Source organism: Capra hircus, chromosome 5, assembly GCF_001704415.2.
Source record: "Capra hircus breed San Clemente chromosome 5, ASM170441v1, whole genome shotgun sequence".
Taxonomy (NCBI): Eukaryota; Metazoa; Chordata; class Mammalia; order Artiodactyla; family Bovidae; genus Capra; species Capra hircus.
Genome location: NC_030812.1, coordinates 66973501 through 66998154, shown reverse-complemented (window position 1 = coordinate 66998154; position 24654 = coordinate 66973501). Strand labels below are relative to the sequence as shown.

General features: G+C 47.3%; 1 protein-coding gene across 4 annotated transcripts in view; it reads right to left on the bottom strand.

Moving 5' to 3' along the window:
• The window catches only part of CHST11 (carbohydrate sulfotransferase 11), a 264580-nt gene that overhangs the window by 5735 nt on the left and 234191 nt on the right, over positions 1 to 24654 (bottom strand). The gene's annotated exons all lie outside the window — the stretch shown is intronic.

Below are 24654 nucleotides of genomic sequence, written 5' to 3'. Positions count from 1 at the left end.
TCAGTACCAGTGTCTTGATTCTCCTCTGGGAACCTGCTTTCCTTCATTCTCTGCTCCCTGCCCTCTCAAGCTGCTGAGCTGAGAGAATGCAGCCTGGAGCTTGGGGACAGAGAGGAGGGCTGCCATGCAGGGAGCACCAGACTGGAAATGAAGGGGGCTGAGCAAAGATGAGCAGAAAGACAGGGGGATGTATTTCCAGGGACATCATCTGAATACCCAGGTCCATATGTTGTTGAAACCAGACCCCCAAATTCTGGGCTTTGGGGTTACATTAGTCAGTATATTTGCTTTGGTGCATAAGGCAGTCTGTCTGGGTTATATCATTTGGAAGCAAAATAAGTGGGTATTTACATGTATTACCTTTGAGCTTTTCCTCTCTGCCACATTCATCTACTGAGCCACCAATCCATCCACTCAAATTATGCTGTGAGGTCTGTCCCCTCCAGGCTGGACTGGGGGTGGCCTAGAGTTGGGAATGCAGAGGGATCAGGGAATTCCCTCCTCTAAACCGAATCAATAGAGCGAAGGGCCTGAGTGGCATACAGGAAGCTGACCTTGCATTTCCAACTCTGAACCATAGTCCGTACAATTCATTTTAGAACATGCATGGGCAATTGGGAAGGGCTTATATTAGGGACCTCAGAATGTGACCTTATTTGGAAATAAGTTTTTTGAAAAATACTTATTTGGCTGCGTCGGGTCTTAGTTGTGGCACTTGGGATCGCTTCACTTCTAGGATCTTTAGTTGTGGCAGGTATGAGTGCTAAGTCACTTCAGTTGTGTCTGACTCTTTGTGACCCTATGGACTGTGACCCTATGTGACCCACCAGGCTCCTCTGTCCATGGGATTCTTCAGGCAAGAATGCTGGGGTGGGTTGCCATTCCCTTCTCCAGGGGATATTCCCAACCCAGGGATTGAACCCACGTCTCTCATGTCTCCTGCATAGGCAGGAGGGTTCTTTACCACTAGCACCACCTGGGAAGCCCAGTTGTGGCATAAAACCTCATAGCTGCAGCATGTGGGATCTAGTTCCCTGACTGGGGATTGAACTTGAGACCCCTGCATTGGGACTGTGTAGTCTTAACCCCTGGATCACCAGGGGAGTTCCTGGAAATAGGTTTTTGGGGTTTTTTTTAGATGCAATTCAACTGAAGTCATACTGAGTTAAGGTGGTTTCTAGTCCAACGACTAGTGTCCTTACCAGGAGAGAACACAGAGACGCAAACACACAGAGAGAAGGCCATGTGATGGCAGAGGCTGGAGTAATGCGTCTACCAGCTAAGAGATGCTCAGGATTGGCAGCCACAACCAGAAGTGCGTCAGGGAAAGGAAGGGTGTGCCCCAGAGCCATCAGGGAGGACGGCCCTGCTGACACCTTGATTTTAAAACTCCAGCCTCCAGAGCTGTAACAGAAAATTCCTGTTACTTTAAGCCAGTGAATTTGTGCTACTTTGTTTTGGCAGTCTTAGGGAATTAATACAGGAGCCAAGCCTTCAGCCTATGACTTTGAGCAAATTGATATAAAATATAAGTGTATAAGAGTGGGTAATGTTATACACGATCATATTTTTACATAGAAGAGTAAGAAAAGAGTATTGGAGCACTAAGTAGAAAGTGGCTGCTGCTGCTGCTGCTAATTCGCTTCAGTCGTGTCCGACTCTGTGCGACCCCATAGACGGCAGCCCAACAGGCTCCTCTGTCCCTGGGATTCTCCAGGCAAGAATACTGGAGTGGGTTGCCATTTCCTTCTCCAAGTAGAAAGTGGGTGAGACCTGAAATCAGAAGACCTATGCAAGACCCTTAACTTTTTAAGCCTTGGTTCTCTTATTTGCAAAATCGGAACAGTGCCACCTACCCTGCAGGGATGTAGATTAAATCAAAGTATGGTTCAGCATTTAGAAAATAAGATCAGGTCTAGTTTAGGTACAAAGTATGGTACCCAGGGGCAATTCATTCTTTATGAAAGAAGAAAAAAATTAAAAATACGAGGCCAGAACTTTCAAATACAAATTTCACCAGCTCTGTGATTTTTGTTGCAGGCTAACCCTAGGTCATGAAGTTCAATTCATATTTATTTTGAACAGTAAAACTCTGACTTTTGCACATCCTGACTTCTGAGCAGATGTACTCATCACCTTAAGAAAAGCATTCATGCCACTTGAAAGAACAAATAGAACTGTTCTAAAAGAAATAGAAGGAAAAGGAGGGGGAAAGGGTGCATCAATTTTGTCCATTTAAATCACTACTGGACAGGTTTGAAGGCGTGAATGGCCAAATGAGCAGAGAAACGGGGGCACTTCCTACTTTCCCCTCAGTTGTTTTCAGTTGGAGACAATTGTGCAGCTGGCTGACTCCCCAGGGAGGCAGTCTAATACTGCACTCAGGACCACGAAGCCGTGAAGAATGGAAACTATGCCATGGCGGCGTTTTACGTCCAGTTGCAGAGACAGAAAATAACTCAGAGGGGCTTTGAAATGTGGTATTTGCGGTTTCTTTCTTTTCCATTTCCTCCTCCGCCACGGCAGTCTAGGTGGCAAATGGCGCACCTGCTGCAATGAGGCAGCACAGTTCCCCTCAGGAGGACTTGGGGGCACAGATCAAGAGAATAAGTATACTCTCAATCCTGAGACACATTTGCAATTGCTTCTGAGAGGAAAAAACTCACCCAGGCCTTTAGTGTTGGATTTTTAAAATGAAATATTTTGTTTTTATTTAAACTTATATGGCTGCGCGCGGTCACTGTTGCTGCGCTCGGGTTTTCGCTCGTGATGGGGGCTGCTCTGTAGCTGTGCTGTGCAGGCGCCTCACTGCAGTGGCTTCCCCTGTTGCAGAGCACGGACCCGGTAGTTGTGGCACACAGGCTTAGTCGCCCTGTGGCACGTGGGATCTTCCCGGACCAGGGATCAAACCTGTGTCCCCTGCATTAGTGGCAGATTCTCAACCACTGGACCACCAGAGAGGTTCTTAACTTCTTATTTGGAAATGATTTCAGGCTAGTGTAGATTTATTAAGAGTATAATGTATAATTTATTAAAAGTATAATGGTACTAAAGTATGCACAAATATAAAAGTAGGTAGATGAGACCAAACATTCAAATGACGGATGATGATGTTTTACTGGAACCAGGGCCCTGCCTGAAACATACAAGGTCTGCTCAGGGCTGGTGCACTGGGATGACCCAGAGGGATGGTACAGGGAGGGAAGTGGGAGGAGGGTTCAGGATGGGGAACACGTGTACACCTGTGGCAGATTCATGTTGATGTATGGCAAAACCAATACAATAAAGTAATTAGCCTCCAATTAAAATAAATAAATTTATATTAAAAAAATATAAGGTACTTGCTGTCTGTGCTGGGACAGCATCTTTCTCATTTCTAGTTACTATAAATTCCAGCACCCTGTAATATCACTTGACCTTTACTTGGTCCAAATACATCATTTCTGTATTTTATGTCTCTGCCCATTTCTAATGAGCCCAAGACAATAAAAATGGAGCTACACAGTACCACCACAGCCATCAATGAACACACGTGCCGTCATTTCACATGGTAGGACTAGGCAAGCAGGGGTGGCCCAGGGATAATCCAGAAATGCTTTACTTTTTCAAAAACACAAATAAGAGTACAAAATAAAAATTTAAATTAATTCTTAGAACTTGGATCCCTGGGAGCTCTATCTGTGGACCCCTTGAACCTTCGTTTAAGAAACCTGGATTAAGGAGAGCCCTGGACGGGTCAGAGGGAGCAGAGGAATGCTTTGCCATCACGGTCAGGATGAAGCAGGAGAGATTTTGGATGGTGGGCTGGGCTGTTGCAGTTATCTCCACACTTGTTAGCAGGACAAACAGCAGGTTAGAAGTTGTAATCAGATAAACCACTGTTTCTAACCTTAAAGAAAATGCAGATCTGGTTATGTCATTTCCACACTTGTATCCTAAGCCGTTTCACAGGAGCTTTTGTAATGGTCCCAACTCTTCAGCAACTAATAAAATTCTCTGAGTATCAGTTTGGGATCTAGTCAAGGGACCTACAGCTCTGGGACATCAGGAAAACGAGGGAGTAAAGAGCATCCTCTGGGGGGAACAGTTCACTCCCCTGTCACGGACAGAAAACATGTGTCTTCTCCAACCATGTTTTATCAATTTTACAAAGAAGGTTTGTTGTGCTGATAATTATCTGAGCTGCGAGATCAATCATCTCACTCTTTAACTCCCTTTATCTCCCCTCTTTGGTTTTCTTTTCTCAAAAGTATTTGTACAAAGGACAGATGTGTGGTATAAAATTGAAATAGGAAAAGAAGAGGGCTGTGATTAAGGATCTCCTTTGGTGGTGGGCTTCCTAGTAGTAGGGACGAAGTGGGAAATGTGATTAAATCTCATTGCTTTTATTCTCAGAAAGGAGAACCATTCCAATTGTTTAGGGCAGAAAGTGTACACAGTCTTTATAATTTGTTTTTGGCTATGCTGGGTCTTCACTGCTCCTCGGGCTTCTCTCTAGTTGCAGGGGGCAGGGACTACTCTTTAGTTGCACGGGCGTCTCATTGCAGTGGCTTCTCTTATCGTGGAGTACGGGCTCTAGAGCACAAAGGCCTCAGTATGTAGCACGTGGGCTCAGCAGTTGAAGCTCCTGGGCTCTAGAGCACAAGCTTAATGGCTGTGGCTCATAGGTTTAGTTCTCTGCAGCCTGTGGGATTTGACCAGGGATTGACCCTGCGCCTCCTGCATTGGCAGGCAGACGCTTGACCACTGAGCCACCAGGGAAGTCCAGAAAATGTACACAACCTTAAGGGACTCAGAAATTTGAGTCGAGGAGGGAGATTGTTGGATTCAGTCTGCCCATGTTGGCATATTCAGAGGGTCACTTTCTTTACCAGACACTAGTATCATGCCTCACTACCACCTGTGTCTACAGGGTGTTCCAGCATTCACAGAGCATGTTTACACACCGTCCCATGTAAAGGTCCCATTGGGACTCTTCCAGACCCTATTAAAAGGAGGTTTACATTTAGCAGACCAGCCCAAGCTTCCAGCCATGTATCATCTTTTTCTGGGCTGGCTCCTGCCAGGTATTAACAATACTTCACATGAATGGTTCTCAACCCCGAGTATGCATGGTAGTCAGCCACAGGGCTTGTTGAAACACAGTTTGCTGGTTCGCACCGCGAGTTGCTAAGTCAGCAGGTCTGGGACAGGGCCTGAGAATTTGCATCAAAGTTCCCAGGTTGTCAGTTTGCTGGGGCTGCTGTAACAAAATACCATTTCTGCTTAAGCAGCAGAAATGGATTTCCTGAGTCCTGGAGGTACAGGCAGGGCTGGTTTCCTGAGGCCTCTCTCCTTGGCTTGTGTGTGTCTGCCTTCTTGCTGCCTTTTCACCTGCCCGTCCCTCTGTGCCTCTTTACCCTTTGCTGTCTCTTCCTCCTCTTATAAGAACACTAGTCCTGCTGGGTTAGGGCCCACCCTAATGGCCTCTATTGAATTCAGTTATCTCTTTAAAGGGCTTTCCAGGTGGCTCACTGGTAAACCAATGCAGGGGATGCAGTTTGATCCCTGGGTTGGAAGATCCCCTGGAAGAGGAAATGGCAACCCCCTCCAGTATTCTTGCCTGTAAAATCCCATGGACAGAAGAGCCTGGCGGGCTGCAGCCCAAGGGGGCCACAGAGAGTCAGACACAACTGAGCTCACACACATACACTCCTCTTTAAAGACTCTGTCTCCAAACAGGGTTACATTCTGAGGTACTGGGAGGTTGGGACTTCCACATATGAATATTGGGGGTGGGCACAATTCAGTGCATTACACCAGGTGATGCTGATGGTCTGAGGACCACACTTTGAGAGCCACATCTTTATACTATGAGGAAAGGACTGTAATCTAACATCTTTCACCAGTTCATAGCTAGTCTTTTTTTTTTAATTGGAGGAAAATTACTTTCTAATGTTGTGCCAGAGCTAGTCTTAATTATAGAACCCTGAATCAAGTTCGTCATCTGCTGCCAGGCAACTCCCAGGTCTACTTCCAGCTCCAGCCCCAACTCCCCTCACCTCCCTTTGATCTCCCAAAAGTATCAATTAGGTCAGAGAAAGGCTGATTCTAGGAAACCATGGACATGGCTACAGGCTCTGAGCTATATCTTGCGTTCTCATTTAGCTGCCTATTTTTAATTTGGACATTTAAAAAAGGCAAGTATAATTAGTTGAAGTACCAAATTTAGGGACTATTCGAAAAAAAGTCTTTAAAACTTTACTACGTTTCATCTTAAAAAGGAAGGGAGGCTGGTTTCCCTTAAATTAAAACATCTTTTGTGGTGTTTACAATTTCTTTCAGACACAAGAACCCAAATGGAAGGAGGAACAGCTGGTCCATTTTACTGAGGGGAGGAGATGCAGAGGAGTGGAAACCCAGAGAAAAAGGTAAATTTAAAGCCATCCAGAGAGTGTGGACCAGCAGAACCAGTCATTAACAACTGTCTGCTTGGACCTAGCCTCAGATTATCCACTTGAAAATCCTGGTGGCACTGCCATCATCCTGTCGATTTTATTTTTTTTAATATTTATTTGGCTGTGCTGGGTGTTAGCTGGGGCACGTGGGATATTTGATCTTCATGGCAACATGGGGGATCCTTAACTGTGGTTTGCAGGATCTTTTCGTTACAGCATGCGAACTCTTAGTTTCGGCATGTAGGATCTACTTCCCTGAACAGGGATCGAACCTGGTCCCTCTGCATTGAGAGCATGGAGTCTCAGCCAGTCGACCACCAGGGAAGTTCTTCTGTTGAATTTTGTAATTGTGGGGAAGGACAGGAAAATCCAGTGATCTGATTTGCTGTGATTCTATTCTCTTTCCTTCATTACAGAAATTCCTAAACTCTCACCTAAAAGGCTAGTCACGGAGGAATCCGCAAAGAAACCACATCCATAGCAGAAAAGAGGCCCAAGTTTATACTGGCTACCACGTTTTGAGCCACCTTTAATCCTTGCACTCTAGGGGACAGGTATTGTTAGTATTCCCAACTTATGGATGAGAAAACTGAGGCACAGGGAGAACAGGTAACTTAAGATCAGGGAGCTAGGAGCTGGGGCTAGAATCCATGTAGCCTATGCTCTGAGCCCCTGCACTGTGCAGCCTCCCAAGAAGTTACCAACTCCAGGGCAGCTGCTGGAGCCATGAGTCTCTGTGCTGGCAGCTCACAGGGGAGACTTAAATACCACTGAAGCTTGGGGGCCCCACCCTAGAGATCTGATGCCATTGCTTTGGGTGTGGCCAGCTCCCTGGGGATTCAAAAGCTGCCCAGGTGGGGGTCACTGTCTTAGAGGCTCCAGTGCTGGCAGCTGTTAACTAAAGCACAGAGTGGACTTGAGCGATGATCTGTGTGTAATCTTGGGCAAGTTTCACCTTCCTAGTCTTCAGATTTGAAATTGGGGGCTTTCCATCCTGTAGGGCCAGAGATCAAAGGTCTAGAAGGCCATAATCCTGATGTCTTTGGCTATATCCTTAGCGAACTGCTAGGAGTTCTATAATGCTTAAAAACTTTTATGTTTAGAAAAGAAGAAAAAGCCTTTGAGCCTTTAAAGAGAGAATCTAGTCTGAACCTGTTGCAAAACTTAAAGGGTTTAGGAAAGCAGTGATTTCACATTAATGGACATTAACATTGCCAGAGAAGTTTAATTATAGCTGATTTACAATGTTGTATTAATCAGGCTTCCCTGGTGGCTCAGATGGTAAAGAAATCTGGCTGCAATGCGGGATACCTAGGTTCCACCCCTGGGTTGGAAAGATCCCCTGCAGGAGGGCACAGCAACCCACTCCAGTACCCAGGCAAGAGAAGCCTTGCCTGGGGACCTCATGGGGTCACAAAGAGTTGGACATGACTGAGTGACTAAGCACAGCCCATATGGCAAAGTGATTCATTATACATATATACATTCTCTTAAAATATTCTTTTCCATTATGATTTATCATAGGATATTGAATATAGTTCTCTGTGCTAGACAGGGGGACCGTGTTGTTTACTCATTCTATATATAAAAGTTTGCATCTGTTAACCCCAATCTCCCACTCCATCCCTCCTTTAGCCCCCTCCGCCTTGGCAACCACGTCTGTTCTCTATGTCCATTGTTTCTGTTTCATAGATAGGTTCATTTGTTTCCTATTTTAGATTCCACATTTAAGTGATATCAGATAGTATTTGTTTTTCTCTTTGTGATTTACTTCACTTAGTATGATAATTTCCAGTTGTGTCCATGCTGCTACAAATGGCATTATTTTGTTCTCTTCTATGACTAAGTAGTACTCCACTAGACAGCATATTAAAAAGCAGAGATGTTACTTTGCCAACAGAGGTCCATCTAGTCAAAGCTATGGTTTTTCCAGTAGTCATGTATGGATGTGAGAGTTGGACTATAAAGAAAGCTGAGTGCCAAAGAATTGATGCTTTTGAACTGTAGTGTTGGAGAAGACTCTTGAGAGTCCCTTGAACTGCAAAGAGATCCAACCAGTCAGTCCTAAAGGAAATCAGTCCTGAATATTCATTGGAAGGACTGATGCTGAAGCTGAAACTCCAATACTCTGGCCACCTGATGTGAAGAACTGACTCACTGGAAAAGACCCTGAGGCTGGAAAAGATTGAAGGTGGGAGGAGAAGGGGATGACTAGAGGATGAGATGGTTGGATGGCATCACTGACTCAATGGACATGAGCTTCCAGGAGTTGGTGATGGACAGGGAGGCCTGGAGTGCTGCGATTCATGGGGTTGCAAAGAGTCGGACATGACTGAGCGACTGAACTGAACATGTCCTAGCTGTTGTGAATAGTGCTGCTCTGAGCATAAAGGTTAGTGTATCTTTTTGAATTATAGTTTTCTCTGGGTATATGCCCAGGAGTGAGATTGCAGGATCATATGGTAGTTCTATTTTTAGTTTTCTGAGGAACCTCCATATTGTTTTCCACAGTGGCTGTATCAAACTTACATTTCCATCAACAGTGTAGGAGTGTTCCCTTTTCCTCACACCCTCTCCAGCATTTGTTATTTGTAGACTTTTTAATGACGGCCTTTCTGACTGGTGTGAGGTGGTAGCTAATTGTAGTTTTTATTTGCTTTTCTCTTATAATTAGCAGCGTTGAGCATCTTTTCATGTGCCTATTGGCCATCGGTATTTTTTTCTTTGGAGAAATCTCTATTTAGATCTTCTTCCCATTTTTGGATTGGTCTGTTTTCTGTTGTTGAGTTGTATGAGCTGTTTGTATATTTTTGGAAATTAAGCACTTGTCAGTTGCATCGTTTGCAGATATTTTCTTCCATTCTGTATGTTGTTTTTTGTTTCCTTTGCTGTGAAAAAGACTGTGAGTTTGTTTAGGTCCCATTTGTTTATTTTTGCTTTTCTTTCTTTTGCCTTGGGAGACTGACCTAAGAAAACATTGGTAGAATTTAAGTCAGAGAATGTTTTTCCTGTGTTCTCTTCTGGAGTTTTATGGTGTCATGTCTTATGTTTAAGTCTTTAAGTCAGTTTGAGTTTATTTTTGTGTATGCTAAGAGCGTGCGTTCTAACTTCACTCTGATTTACATGCGGCTGACTTTCCCCACACCACTTGCTAAAGAGACTGTCTTTTTCCCATTGTCTACTCTTGCCTCAGGAAATTGGTTTCTTAGGACTTCAACTTGTCACCTGTTTAATTACAAGGAATGAATTGCTACAGGAGCTCACCCTACCTTTCCAAAGCAAAAAGAAGGAAAACATGCAATGGATGGGAGGGCTTTTGAGCCCTGGAAAGGGTGAGGCGGGGGTTGCAGGCGACCCTGGGTGATAGAGGGCCTCTGGATGCAGCCTCCCAGCCAGGCTCAGCTGAGCTGCATTTTAACCTCGGGCACTTGGAGGGCAGAAACAAGCAAGCAGAGTTTTTTGTTTTTTTTTGTTTTTTTTTGTTTTTTTTCCAGGCTAGTGGTTAAGGTATGTCTCTTCTATGCTGGGTTTAAATTTGGTGACCTGGATTAGAGTCAGTGCCTACTCAAATGCCCTCCCAAGCCAGCAGGGAGTCCCTGGCCCACTGAAGGTGTGGGAGATACCACTTAAATCTTGGTCATGTAGTCAGGAGGGAATGGGGACCTAGCCTTTTGAATTCTCAAGAAAATCAGAAAGCCCAATTTTATGCATTCTCAAATGTTAACTATAATTTATTTTTTTTAAACCCCACTTTTTTAATGGTGTTTAAAAGATTTTTTAACTTGTTTGGGCTGGGTTTGCCTGAGGGCCAGCAGTCGGCGCCCTCACCCAGGCTTTTGAAGACAGTGAGGCTAGTAAGGAAGAGCCCTCTCCAGAAGGGCTGTTCTGAGCTGGGCCCACCACAGTTGCCTCCTGTCCAGCTGCCCTGCTCAGCTTAGGAGCTGTAAGCAAGTGGGGGTGGGGGCAAAAAACCTCAGGTGGAATGGGCCAGACTGCAATTAGGAAAGCTCAGGATCAGTGGTTATTAAGAGACACGCCTGGAACCTCAGCGCTCCCCCCCCCCCAGTTTTCTTTGTAACACCTCCTCCTAACGTTCTGATTACTGTCTATTTTGTGTCTCTCCCTTCTAGAATGTAAACTCCAGGAGGGCAGGTACTTCTCACTTTTTGTTCTTTCTTGTGTCTTCCGTCCCTGGCACATGGTAGACACTCAGAGTTCTGTGGAAGGAATGAACAGATGCATGCATGAATGAATGACTTGGGGGTGACAGAGATTTTAAAGGGCACAAAGTGGCTGCTGAGGCTGCATGGGCCTCCTGGTGCCTCAACCTGCAGCCCAGCCCATCTTCCCACGGAGGATTGCTGACAAAGATCCTGCAGCTGCAACACAAGAGCTTAGAATCAGCCCCAAGGCCAAGAGACCGGCAGCTGGGGTGCTTGGCGCTGGGTGGAAACGGGCTCAGGGTGCCTGCAGTGGCCTTTGATGCAGTGAGGGGGAGGGAATCTGGCACTTTCCACCTGAATGGTGAGGCCAGGAAGCAGGAGGCGCGGCAGAATTACTCAAGAGGGTGGCAGTGCCAAGGGCCCCCTTTCAGCCTGACCAGATGTGGCTGGAGGGGGCTTATTTCCATCTCACATCAGCTGTTCGGGCTTCCGGAGGCCTGGGCAGGGTGCGGGAGGGGCAGAGGGTTGAGGATGTGGCTCTTGCCAAGCTGGATGGGCGTCCGATGAATGGGGGCCCAGAACTGGGACAATGGTGGGGAAGGGATGTGGCGCCCACGCTGCTCGGGGCAGGGGGGCAGCCCTGGGTTTCCTGGGAAAACAGCAGTCAGAGGGCAGGAAGAATGTGCACCTGCTGACTGGCACTTTGGGACCCTAGAAATCACTCTCAGTTGGAAGGGGGGGCTCCACTGCGCAGCCTCAAAGGGCTCACGCCACCCCCCCAGCCAACAGTGACTTCTGGGGGCTGTCAGCACCCCATCCAGATAGGGCTCCCAGAGGGCGACACTCTTCTGAGGCAGAGGGTAGCAGCTCCCACCCTCAGCTTCTTCTGCTCTCTCCCTCCTTGGGACGAACTGGCTTCATCAGTTCTCTTCCTAGACCCACCAGGATGTTCTACTGCTCATATTTTGCCCGGATCACTTGACCCCCTCAAGTCTTAGTTATCCCACCTGTAAAATGGGGGCAACAATAGTATCTCCTTCTCAAGACTGTTTAGAGAATTCAGTGAGAACCTACACCAGGAAAGCACTTAGCACTGTGCACACAGCAGGCACTCAGTAAACAGTATCTCTATCATTTTAAATATTACAGAGGTGGCTGATACTGCAAGCATATCACCCTGCCTTCCTCAGCCTGATGGCACTTCTCAATCAGCAGTGTATGTCAGAAGCACAGCACATCTTTGATGCAATGTGGATTCCTAGACACCTCCACAAGAAACTCTGACTCAGTGGGTCTGGTTGCCTGCTCTGGATGGCTGCCCCAGGGTGATTCTACCATGTCAGTTCCAAGGTTGGTGGTCCTGGGTCCCATTTGAAAACTGCTGATCAGATATTACTTTTACATGAACAGGATCTGCAGTGAACATCCAACACATTTTTCATCTGCAAAACTCCTGGCTTAGGGTGATTCAACATCTCACTGACATTGGTGACGGATGGAAAAAGTTGGAGGCAACTTGGATTGGCAGCTGTTAAGCAAACTGGAGATCTGAAGAGCAATTTTCTAGCTATAGAGAGATTAGCTATTAATATGCATTAACAGACTGTACAGTATGCATGGAATTTCAGAGTGAGTGAACTGTGGATTGAGAGACAAGCATGTTTCAACAGTATCCCATTTCCCTATTGTTCAAAGGGTACATTCTTGGGTTTTCTTGTCTGCATGTTGTGTGTTTCCTGGTGAGGGCAAGGCTAGTCTTTCATTAGGAGGAGAGGCAGAAGCAGCTCTGAGAGGGGGCCCCAAAGGAGCCATTTCCACCACCTTCACCCAGGCTCTTGTGTGTCAAGCTCCTCCATCCCGATCATAGTTAGAGCACCATGAATGATGTAGGTTCAACTGACTTCCCTTCTCCAAGGCTTTTAGGACAGGACCTGGGTATCTTTTGTCAAGTGCTCAATGCCCAATACGTGCAGGACTTAGAAAAGAGTAATTAGGAGGAGAAGGGGATGACAGAGGATGAGACGGTTGGATGGCATCACTGATTCAATGGACATGGGTTTGGGTGGACTCCGGGAGTTGGTGATGGACAGGGAGGCCTGGCGTGCTGCGGTTCATGGGGTCACAAAGAGTCAGACACGACTGAGCAACTGAACTGAACAACACATTAATGCCTTTCCCCTCCCTCAAGGATGATCCATCTGGGATGCTACTGAAAGTGCCACAGAAAGACCATTTACCAGTTGCTTATGGAGAAACTTAAGAACATGGGCTTCTTCTAGGGACTTCAGGTCACTTCTGGGGACATACCCATAACACAGCTGTACATGATGTCATGGACTTCAACCAGGGGCTCACAGATTAATAAGATTCTCAAGTTAATGGCATTAAGGGTTGGCATGGCTTTCTTTCTGTAGATCTTCAGAGTACTTTCCCATCCCTAGACCTTGGATGGAGAAGGGAATGGCAATCTAGTATTCTTGCCTGGAGAATCCCATAGTCAGAGGAGTCTGGCGGGCTACAGTCTACAGGGTCACAACAAGCCGGATATGACTGAGGGACTAAACAACAGAGCCCTTGAAACACAGCTTCAGAGTCAGAGAATACTTTGTGATCACCTGAGATCACATGCTTATTTTCAGATAGAAAAACTGAGGCCCAAAGATGCTAATCCCTCCACTCACTCCCAGGAAGTGGGGAAGCTGGGGCTGCAACCTGAATCTGCTGCCCCTTTGTGCTGCTGGACTGTAAAAAGAAGTTTCTCATCCCATCCTCCCAGCAGCGCATGCACGGCACAGGGATGGATCCAGGAACAGAGTGAAGGGACAGCCAGCCCAAGTGCCACCTCCATGGTGCTAAAACATCTCTGTGAGGTTACAAAACAACCCTGCTTCCACCAACTTAGGAAGTCTTTTGATAACACATGTAGAGTCATGGTCGGTGGAATTCCTGAAGCTGAACAGGAGCCAGTGACCTATTTTACTATACACTATAGGGACCATGGGGCTTCCCAAGTGGCTCAGCAGTAAAGAATCTGCCTGCAATGCAGAATACCTGCAGGAGACATGTGTTCAATTCTTAGGTCAGGAAGATCCCCTGGAGTAGGAAATGGCATCTCACTCCAGTATTCTTGCCTGGAAAATCCCATGGACAGAGGAGCCTGGCAGTCTACAGTCCATGGTGTCGCAAAGAGCTGGACACCACTGAGTGACTAAGCAACAACAACAAATAGGGACCATGGCATAGATTCCCCTGGGCTGGCTGGATTGAAGAACCCATAAAGAAAACTGAAGTAAGAACTAGGAAAAGTCTGATTTTTTAAGAACAGTGACTGCTGTTTGCAGATAACGTGATATTACACAAATAAAATCGTAACGGTGCAACTAGAAAACTACTAGAACTCATCAATGAATTTGGTAAAGTTTTAGGATATAAAATTACCACACAGAAATCTCTTGCATTTCTATCCATTAACAACAAAAAATCAGAAAGAGAAATTAAGGAAACAATCCCATTTACTCTCACATCAAAAAGAAAATACCCAGGAATAAACCTACCTAGGGAAGCAAAAGACTTGTATTCTGAAAACTATAAGACACTGATGAAAGAAATTGAAGAGGACACAAATATGGAAAGATACACCATGTTCTTGGATTGGAAGAATCATTATCATCAAAATGACTGTACCATCCAAGGCAACCTACAGATTCAATCAATTTAATCCCTATTAAATTAGCAATGGCATTTTTTCACAGAACTAGAACAAAAAGTTTTACAATTTGTATGGAAACACCGAAGGTTCCAAATAGCCAGAGAAATTCTGAGGAAGAAAAACTGGATGACTGCACGTAAAAGAATGAAACTAAAACAGTCTCTAACATCATACACAAAAGTAAACTTGAAATGGATTAAAGACCTAAACGTAAGACCAGATACTATGAAACTCTTCAAAGAAAACATAGGCAGAACACTCTCTGACATAAATCACAGTAACATCTTTTTGAATTCACCTCCTAGAGTAATGAAAATAAACACAAAAATAAACAAATGGGACCTAATTAAACTTAAAAGCTTTTGCACTGCAAACTATAAACAAAATATAAAGACAACCTACAGAATGAGAGAAAATATTTGCAATCTATATCACTGATAAGAGATTAATCTCTATATAAACAGCTCATATAGCTCAATATAAAAAAAAAAAAACCCAATCGAAAAATGAGAAGACCTAAGTAGACATTTCTCCAAAGAAGACATATAGATGTCCAAAAAGCACATGAAAAGATGCTGATCATCACTAAGTATCAGAGAAAGGCAAATCAAAACTACAGTGAGGTATCACCTCACACCCGTCAGAATGGTCATCATCAAAAAGCTGACAAACAGCAAGCGCTGGAGAGGGTGTGGAGAAAAGAGAACCCTCCTACCCTGTGAGTGGGAATGTGAGGTGGTACAGCCACTGTGGAGGACTGTATTGGAGGTTCCCTAAAAACTAAAACTAGAAATACCATATGATCTAGCAATCCCACTCCTGGGCATGTATCAGGAGAAAACCATAATTTGAACAGATACACGCACCCTTAAGTTAACTGCAGCACAGTTTACAATGCAACCTAAATATCCATTGATGGATGGATAAAGAAGAATGCAGTACATGTAAACAATGGAAGTTATCTGCAGCAACATAGATGAAACTAGAGATGATCATACTAAGTGAAGTAAGTCAAAGACAAAAATCATAGATCAATTATATGTGGAATCTAAAAAGATGATACAAATGAACCTATTTACAAAACAGAAAAAGACAGACTTTGTAAACAAATTTACGGTTACCAAAGGGGAAAGGTTGGGGGTGGAGATAAATTAGGAGTGTGCACTTAACAGATACACATTGCTATATGTAAAACAGATAATCAACGAGGACCTACTGCATAGCACAGTATTCAATATTCTGTAATAATGTATATGGGGAAAGAATCTGAGTAATGTATATATATGTACACCTTTGCTGTATACCTGAAAATACAACCTTGTAAATCAACCATACCCTAATATCAAATAAAAATTTAAAAATTAAAAAAAAAAATAAGAATGCAGAAAACTAAAAAAAAAAAGAAAAGAAAAGAACAGTGACTGACTGGGCCAGTGGAAGAAGAAAATAAGTAACTCAATTTCAGGATAGAATTTTTACAGAAAATCAGTGTCTCCCTGATCCCATAAAATGAATACTCAACAAATATTGAGAGTATTTGGTTTCTGCAGAACACAGACACTGCAGCTAGACAGCTGGGGGTTAAAATTTGTCTCCATCGCTTACTGGCTATGGAGATTGGGCAAGTTACTTGACGTGTGGCTCAATATTTTCACCTGTAAAATGGGGCTGAGAACACGACTGACCATCTAAGTTTTGACGTGGTGGTGATAATAGCTCGCTGTATGCCTGAAACACTAGGACTGCATAGCGGACTGTCCTGGAGGCATCACTTATCTTCTGTTAAGACCAGTGTGATAATGAAGAGATGAGAAGTTCCCCACATTACTTTCCCCATAAACCTCTGCCATAAAGTGCTGACAAGGAGGGAGAGTGGCTGATGTCACTTGTCCTTTCACTTCCCCTGTCTCTCTCAGGTGGAGGCCAAACAGTGGCGAGTCCAGAGAGAAGTGGGAGAGAAAGCTTGACCTGCATACGCCTGCACTCCTGAGTGGGTGGAGAAGGCGCTGATTCCTGACCTCTGGCAGGCACAACACACAGTGGTACCAGAGCCTCTCAGCTGACCTAGCCCATCACCTGGAGGTCCCACTTTATCCCTCAGAGGGCTTCAGATCGGTCAGCTCGCCTCTGTCCCACTGCCCAGCAGATCACTGACCTCCCGGCCATGTTCTCCAAGCCCAGGAGGGACACCTATGGCAGATGCTTCATACTCCACCTCAATCCCTCAGCTGGTGCAGGCTAAGCAACCAAAGCTCAGGCGCTGGTGGGTGGCCACCTCAGAGCCAGATAAGGTTTGTCTTCAGGGAGAAATCTCGCAGTCTAATGATGGACACAGAAGAGCAAAGGAAAACATGGTAATGCAGTGCGGCAGCTGACAAGCGCTCACCCGGGGCTAGAAGTGTGCTGGGATCAGATTCCCAGACCTAGCACCTACTAGCTTAGAAGCATGGGGCTCTCTTAACCTTTCTGAGCCTTTATTTTCCCAACTGTAAAATGGGCAAAGCAATAGCCCCTTTCTCAAACGGGGTGGAAAAGATCAGCTGAGAAGAATGACATACACCCTGACATATGACTCCATGCTTGAGAGCTCACTGTCTCACAAGGTCAGCGTGAGGATGGAGGAGGACAGGACAGCACAGGCAACGCCCTTTCTTTGGGAGGAAATGATTTCGCTGAGAAAGGAGTGTTCCTGGGAAGCTGGAGAGAGAAGTTGAGAGCTGGGCTAAAAGGACACGTGAACCGGAGCAGGGGTGGGAACTGGAAGCGCAGAGACTCAGCAGGAACAGGGAGCAGGGCTGTCCCTGCACAGGCTGTGAGCCCCCAGTGATAGGGCCAGGGTGATCTGCCCGAGCTAAATGAGCCTACGGAGCCCCGAGGAGGCTAAGCACCCTGCCCCCCGGCCTTCCAGAAAGGAAGCTTCACAGACATAATTACACTGGTGGAGAGAGGCAGCCTTCTGGGAATCTTTTTTTATACACTAAGTGGCATTCTCTGGGCCAAAGCAACAGAGAGGTTCAGAAACGCAAGTGGGATCAGGGCCTGGGGGGACTGATTTTCATGAATGAATCTCCTTCCTGTGGTGACTGAAGCCTCCAGGGGAGGCTTTTGAGCACCAGGGACCAAAAGCACCTGACGACAGCCAGGGACAGGCCACCGCAGCCTCCCCAGGGGACACAGCCTTGGTACTGCCCTCCCCCAGGCATCACCTTTCACTTCCCCCTACTCTGTGCACTCTCTAGGCTGGGCCCAGGGTGCAAAACCACCTGCGAGGAGGATTATTCCTCCCCCATTTCTGTTTTCTTTTGAAAAACCATAAAAACTACAGTGACTTAAGAAGAGACAGGAATACCTCCACTCTGTGTCTCTTGGACTGCCCCGAGGAAGGTACTGGGCAAAGGGTCCGGATGAGGTCTGGAGTGAAAGAGAATGAGCTAGAAAATTCTAGGTCAACTGACCATTTGTTAACAAGTCCATGACCCCAAACAGAAAACTACAAATTCACCTGCAGGCTCAGGTGGAAAAGGAAGAAAACCAGATGTTGCATTTCCTGAGGTCAACATTTAGTGCTTACTTGAGAGTCCCTTGGACTGCAAGGAGATCCAACCAGTCCATTCTGAAGGAGATCAGCCCTGGGATTTCTTTGGAAGGAATGACGCTAAAGCTGAAACTCCAGTACTCTGGCCACCTCATGAGGAGAGTTGACTCATTGGAAAAGACTCTGATGCTGGGAGGGATTGGGGGCAGGAGAAGGGGACGACAGAGGATGAGATGGCTGGATGGCATCACTGACTTGATGGACGTGAGTCTGAGTGAACTCCGGGAGTCGGTGATGGACAGGGAGGCCTGGTGTGCTGCGATTCATGGGGTTGCAAAGAGTCGGACACGACTGAGCGACTGAACTGAACTGTCATGGGGTAGGAGAGGAGCTGGGTCCAGTCGGGGGATCAGATATGTGGACAGGGGTAGACCAGGAAGACCACGGATAGGAATCCAGGCTCTGTGTGGTGATGGACCCTTGCCTGGGACCCAGAGTACTGAGACATAAATGGAAATGTGAGGATTCCTGCCTCTTTACGACCATGGGAACCTCTGCATCCATTAACGAGGTCATGGATTACCAGAACCAGACTGACAGCAGGAGGCCCGTTTGTCAAATATGGAGTCACCATTGATAACAAAGGCAGACCGAGACCCACTATGCTGGGACTCTACCTCATTTTACCTCTGATTCTGATAACTCTGTGAGATGCAAACTAACATCTCCATTTGACAGATAAGGAAACTGAGGCTCGGAAAGTTAAGCAATTTTCCAAGGTTGTCAGTCTGTCTTTGCTTTTTTGACACAGATCAGCCCTCCCCGCTGTGACCTGGACCTTTGTGTCTGGAGCATGGTCTGTTCTGTGGAAAATGCGCCCAGGTGCCACAGGAATAGAGTGGCAGTACCTGACCAGTAATGGGATGGGAAGGCTAGGCACCTGCCATGTGCCAGGTATCCTGCTAAGCACTGGACAGCCACCATCTCACTGAATCCCCAGGACAACCTAGAAGTGTCATCCCCACTTTACTGACTAGTACACTTAGGCTCAGGGTGCTCCAACACTTATCTCAAGGCCCACACTTTGTGATTCAACCCTGGTGGCCCAGTTCTGGAGCAGGTTCTTCAGCCTTGAGCTAGACACCCCCACGCTGACCTGTGGCTGGTTCACTTTATTTATGACCCTAAGCCATTCCCATCAGGAAGAGCCTGAAGCACACAGGCTAATCCACAGCCCAGATCTACCTCGGAGGGGCCGGCATGACTTCTGGGTGCATGGAAAACACCAGGGCAATAATTAATGAACCAAGCTCTAAGGAAGGAAGCACTGATGAAATTCTCTTCCTGAAGTTACTAAGCAGTTTCAACCATTCTCATAATTTATCCTCTAGTCAGCATGTTCAATAAAGATGATCTATAACTGGTTTGAGAAATCAGATTTTCTTCCCAAGGACCAGTTTCAGTTCTGGAGGCCACAGGGTGTGGTTTGTGCCTTGTCCCCTGAAGCCACATTTTGTTTTAATCAAGTGGGGCAATCCGAAGCCTTGCACAGCACGGGGATGGCAGCCTTTCTCCTTGGAGTTTGTAAAAGGGATTTTCAGGGTGGTTTACACACGACTTCTAGCATATCTACATCTCTGAGCTTAGGGAGACCCAGGCTTCCATGAGCGTCACATGAGGAGCAGATCAGACCAGAGCCAGTCTCTACAAAGCGCGCCCCCGCGGCCAGCTCAGGGTGAGGGGTCACGGCCACGGAGCCGGGTCTCGTGCAGGCGCATAGCCGTCCACGCGGCTTCCAGGGACGCCCTCGATGTGGGGGCCCAGACCGCTGCCAACCTCACTGCTGTTCTGGTCTCTGCTACAGCACAGTCTGGGTGCTCTTCGAACAGGCCAGAATCCAGAAGGGTGGGGCATTTTCTCCGAGTTTTATAGGAACGTCTAACCAGAAACATCTGGAAATACAAGGGGCTAAGCTGGCCGCCTTCAGGGCGCAGCTCCGACTCTGCCAGGCCCGCCTTTCACTGAGCGAACTTGCAAGTCTCCGGCCTCTTTCCCAGCATCCTCCTTTGCAAGATGGCTTCCCTCCTGCTTGCCTCACTTCCTCCTGCCTGTCCTCCATCATTCACCCCTCTAACTTCCTCCTTCCTCTGAACTCATCTCAGAGTGGCTGAACTTCCTGTTCCTTCCACATGGAAAGCTCCTTCCATGCAGGCTTTCAGGGCCACCTGGTTGGCCATGTTGTAGGGAGGCCTTTGGAGAGGGTGGGATTCATGGGAAGCAAGAAGCATGTTCTCACCTACCCATTGGTCATTGCCCCTGGAACGTCCTGCAGGAACCTCCACCTCCAAATATCTGAAGGTGAGTTGTCACCCACCTCTTCCATGTCCTCGCCTCTGGGAAAGGCACTGCAGTGTGTCCAGGGTCCGCCAGACTCCGGGACATCCACTGCCCACAGCCCAGCCTAGTTGACATTAAAATGGGCCTGGGGTTGAGAGGTAAATGGACATCATCCATCCCCTGCCTACATAGGGCCTGGAATTACTGGCTCCTCAGGAGGGACCTCTCTCCTGTGCAGAGTGGACCCAACACCAGATCCTGAGATCAACTGACCTGGTTCTGCTTTGGGGGGTTGGGTTTTCCTCCAGCAGTTGAGTATTTCCAACTGCTTTGAAACTGAAAAAAATAAAAATAACAGAAAAGGCAGGTCCATTTCTATAGAGAGGTGTGAAGTCATTGGTCCCTTTGCAAGCCGGGTCTGAACAAGCATGCCCTGGGCTCCTCCTGGCAGCAGCACTAGTCAGGTCACTCTGCAAGCAGGCCCTCCAGCCCTCCACTCCCTTTGTCTTGGGAGCTACTGGTGCATGCACTGGAAGCGCTGCTGCATTTTTCCAAGGAGCTGGGCCCAGCCAGGGCTGCAGAAAGAGCTGGAGAGGTGGGGACGGGCCTGAGCCTGCATCCCGGCAGCCCCACGAACACTTACTGAGGCCTTCACCCTCACCAGTGGTGGCCCTGGAGAGCAGACATCACAGCATCTCCAGCTCAAATCACCTCCAGCTGGCTTTTCAAAGAAATCCTGTCCCCATTCCACTGCCAAGCCCACCTTTCCTAACTTCCAGTCTCAAATGCAGAGTTCCTCCTCTCAGAGCCAGTGGAGATAAGAGCCAATCTCTCAGGGTTTGAGCCAAGTGACGAAGTTACTTCACCTCTCTAAGCCTAATTTCCTCATCTGTTATGTGGGAATAGCAGTCGGTCGAACCAACCTCACAGAATAGGTAAAATGCTCATAAGAATGCCTGAACCCCAGCATGTGCTAAAGCGTTAGCTGCTGTTACTGCCACGTGACCCAGGCTCGGGCTCAATCCTGCTAGGTGGGCAGACTCGGGGTGCAGGAGGGGTGCCTTTTGGATTCGAAGGTGCCCCCACAGCAGGCAGGGCCCTTTCTTGACATCCACAGTCCATGTTACTCCCTCCCACAAAGGCCTTAGGGACATTCCCCCTTTTCTCTTTCTTCTGTTCCACTCAGCAATCTTGAATCGATTTGGAGATTGTTTCCCTGTGTGATCTGGACAGCTTACATCAAGCAAAAATCAAAGTCTGGCCTTGTGCCCTCTATACTTACGTGCAACATACTTCTCACCTACATCACCTAGTTAAAGAGCCTGAGGGCAGCACAGCATTGTGGAAGGGGCACATACTTTAGAGTCGAGGGGTGGGTTGGCAGGGGGTGGGGGAAATCCCAGACTTGGCCTCAGTTTCCCCACCTCTCATGGGGCTGGTAACACTTGCCACACAAGAGTACACAGAGAGGATTAAACGAGATGGTACATGTCAAGTTCAGAGTACAGGGCTAATACCTTTTCTATGGATAATGTGTCTGGAAATAGGGGCTTTAAAAATGCTTAATAAATACTTAATTCTAGAAAGAAAATTAGCTTCCAATTCTTCATGTCCCTGCAAAATAAATCACCATTTGTTTTGCCATCTGGTCTTGTAAGTGAGTAGCAAGTGGGGATGGAGGAAGCCAAAGAGACGCTAGAGACAGAGGGTATTTATTGATAGATGACGTCAACTGCCCGGATTCAGCAAATGCCCTAGAGACGCCATGACACTGATAACAAAGGGGTCAGGATTGATCCCAACGCTTTGACTTGAGGGACAGTGGGACCAGGTGATTTCAGCCGGTGAAACAGCAAGAGGTGTTTTATTATCTGGTAGTGCAGGTGACAGATATTCTCGCCCAGCCCCCATCCTGGTATCTCTCCCATCCCTGACCCCTTGGAGGGTGGGTTTGGAGAAGGGAAAAGAGATGGGGGAAGAAGGCTGATTTCAAATGAGAAAGAGGAATGTTTTAAAAGTAAGCAAAAGTCCAGTGATTTGGTTATCAGGCCACATACAGATGCCCCTGGGGTTAAAACAGCTGTGAAAGCATGCCATAGTCTAGATCTCCTGCCGGGACCCAGTCCAAGGCTGGAAGGTCTTTAAGGTTCATCTTTCGATGGTTTGCAAGTGTGCAGGAAAAGCCCTGCTGGTTTCCAGCATGTGGGCCAATACAGAGCATGCTATGAGCACAGCCTGGGTCGTGCCAGGAAGTCACTGACCCTGGGAGGCCTTACATAGCATGGACATGACCCAACACTCCCTGACCCCTGATTCAGGAGGTGCCATCAGAATAGAACTTCTGGCCACCAGCGGTTCCATTATCTCCTTGGAGGAATGGAGCAGAGCTGGGGAGCTGGCTCTGTTTTCTCCTGCCCTAGGCCAGAGTCAAATGGGGACAGATCTGCCATCACCAAACAGTCCAGCAAAGGCTGGAGTCATGGCCAGGCTGCCAGACCCCGGGGGCAGGCTCCACAGCCGTCACCACAACTGAACCCTCCACGGGCAGGCTTCACTCTAAACCATTTGGTGAATGAACGCTCCATAGGGGAAAGCCACTGTCTCATTTAAAACTACATTCTGGAATCATTACTGGGTGCAGTCATTACCCTGGGGAAGGGTAGGGAGTGAACCAATGTTTGGAAACCTTTTCTTAGGGCTAGAAACCTGGTGTATTTCCCCTGTCCCTTCTTCAACCCGGAGAGGAGGGTAAACTCATCTCTGATTGACAGATAAGAACACTGAGTCCAGTTCTGGCCCGAGTCTTGGCACTGGCAGGCAGGGGGTGCAGGGGTTCATACCAGCTTGCTCACTCTTCTATAATAAGATGGGCCTTCTGAGTGATAGTCTGAACCCCCATGTACTGCACAGGAGGTACCAGATTCCTTTCTCTTCATTCCCCCCAAACAAAACTTGGAAAAGCCTCTCTTTAAGGTCTGTCTTTTTGACACTTCCAAGCCAAGCAGGGCTCCCCCTCTAAAGTCGAAGTATAAAAGAGCGCCACTGGCCCACACACCCTGGGAAATAATGAAATCTCTTTGGCACACTCCTTTTGGCTTTGGTTTCCTTATGGACTGAACTTCCTGTTTGGTTTGCTGGTGGTGGGGGGGGGAGTAACTGCGTGGGGGGGGGGAGTAACTGTTTGGGCTCTACTTGTCTTCAAGGTGGAGGTAAGCCAAGTCTGGGTGATGGGTATGTCTGCCCTCCACTTCTCCAAAGCCCATGCAAGCAGCAAACCAAGCCTCCAAAGAAGGTTCTGGTTAGTTTGTGCTCTTTGGCTTGGAATGCTAGAGGAGACAGAGTCACAGTACAAACAGGATGAAGGGGTCGGGGAGAGAGGCAGCAAAGACTGGCCCCAGGAAGACAGCTTGTAAACGGAGAGCAGACGGCCATACACAGAAGGATGCTGAACAGCTACTGTGGGTCAGAGAGAAGATGCTCAGCCCTGTACCAGCACTGACACTGGGGCTGCCAAGGTGCTTCTGCAAGGGTGACCATCCCACACCTGGGACAGGGTGCCTGCAGGCTGGGACTCTACTGGCAGCTGTAACCCCGGAGCCAGGAGAGTCCTTCCAGGGAACTGTTGCACCCTCTGTCTGCTCCAGGGTGGCCTTGGATTCAACTGGTGGCCTCCAGTGAGACAGAAAACAAGTGATCAAGAGGCTCTCCTGTCCTGGGACTTCCCTGGTGGTCCAGCAGTTGAGAATCCACTTTGCTATGCAGGGGATGCCGGTTCGGTCCCTGGTCAGGGCACTAAGATCCCACGTGCTTTGGAGCAACTAAGCCCAAGCACCCCAACTACTGAGCCCTCACACTCTGGAGCCTGTGTGTCACAACAGATCTGCACAATGCAACAAAGATCCTGCAGCAAATCAGGCACCAGAGAGTGAAAAATCACCTCAGCAGCCTGACACACAGAGCCAGAGAGGAAGGCCAGGAGAGGGGAGGACATCCCCCCACCTCTGGGCCCCTGCTCCCCCTGGAACCCCCCAGCCAGATGCCCCACGGCTCCTGTCCTCTCAGTCTTTCTACATCCGATCTACCCTTTGTAGATTTCCCTTCCCCAGTTTTATGAGCGTCCTCTGGACACACAAATGCACGAGTTATCTTATCGTGCAGACAGTATGGTTTTGCATCTCCATGTCTCATGTTCCTGCTATGATGCTGTTTCCTTTAAAAGGCCAGAATTCCTTAAAATCTAAAACTTTAATGAACACAAGAATCCACAGGGCAGGCAAAAGGGGCATGTACGTGATTGTTAAAAATGCACATGCCAGGGTCATTCTCCTAGCGATTCAATCTGTGCCAGAGATCCACTCTGTGCCCAGGAATCTGCATTCTTAACAAATGATTCCAGGAAATCACTGAAGAAACAGTTTAAATCCTCAGTACCTAATTACTGGATCAAAATGATCTTTTCTTATATACAATCTC